The sequence below is a fragment of the Pseudophryne corroboree genome, chromosome 11 (genome assembly GCF_028390025.1).
Source record: "Pseudophryne corroboree isolate aPseCor3 chromosome 11, aPseCor3.hap2, whole genome shotgun sequence".
Lineage (NCBI taxonomy): Eukaryota > Metazoa > Chordata > Amphibia > Anura > Myobatrachidae > Pseudophryne > Pseudophryne corroboree.
In genome coordinates, this window is record NC_086454.1 from 254,803,227 (window position 1) to 254,804,336 (window position 1,110).

The window sequence follows — 1,110 nt, forward strand, 5'->3', positions numbered from 1 at the left end:
TCTCAGATAGTGTACTTAGGAATGTCCTTTGCACATTAGTAATAGATATGTGATTTGTGCTTTGATTCATCAACCTACCTGAACCTCATATTTTGAGTCTTTGGTCTCCTCTCTGAGACACCACTTGTTAGCTCCCAATCCTTCCTTTTTCTCTTTCCTTTCTCCTTCATACTGCTTACTATCCTTCCGTGGACTCTCATTCACGATCCAGGGCTTACAAGCGCCACCGAAGCGTCGACTGCTTTTACCCTGCCTAACGTGAACAGCAGATCCACATACTGAATGACCCTATCTTTCCTATCATCTCTTTCTGCTATTATTCTTATATAGGTGCACTCTCATTGGTAGATAACCTCTCTACTATCATACCACGCTGCCTATGCCAGATCTCGTCCGATCTTGGAAGCGAAACAGCGTCGGGCCAGGTCAGTACCTTGAGGAGAGACTCCATGGGAATACCTGGTTTTGTAGAGTAGGTACTATTCCCCTTCTATTTGAAGGGTGGACACCAACAGCAGTATCACCACTGAAAGCCATTTCCAACATTCTATCCACTCCTATTCATGTTCAGGTTATTTAAATTGAAATATCCCTATTCTTTCTAAAATAATGGATTGACGGGTGAGCAACTAACTGCTTGGTATTAATTTAATCCAAGCGGTCCTCCAAGATACAAACTGACCTTTTAGGTTGGTCTCATTAATACAGATTATCTGTACTGGTCAGGAGAAACGGGTGCTAGACTATTTTGTGTCTGCAGCCTTTCTAATTTCTCTCAGTGATTAAACAGACCAGAACAATTTTATATACATATTTTTTTCTCACACACTTTCACACATCTGTCCTATGCTTACATTTTTTTCTGGATCATAGAGGGATTATTTTTCATTTTTAATGGTAATCAATAAATATATGTTTTAATGTTCTCTTTCATAATTGAATAATTATTTTCTTTTTTTCATAAGAGTGCGCCCACACAAGAGCTTTCTTTTTCTCCCCTCGTAAGTACTTGTACTCCCTAGCTCTGGGCGCACCACCAATAGGGACTATAATAGAAAGGTTCTAAATTTCCCTTTCCAACCAATATAATTGTCCACCTTTTGGTTTCAC

The 1,110-nt window shown here is 39.5% G+C and overlaps 1 pseudogene; it reads left to right on the plus strand.

Annotated features, from left to right (window-relative positions):
• Positions 1-355: 355 nt before the first annotated feature.
• On the plus strand, positions 356-474 carry LOC134971496 (5S ribosomal RNA; annotated as a pseudogene).
• Positions 475-1,110: the final 636 nt, after the last annotated feature.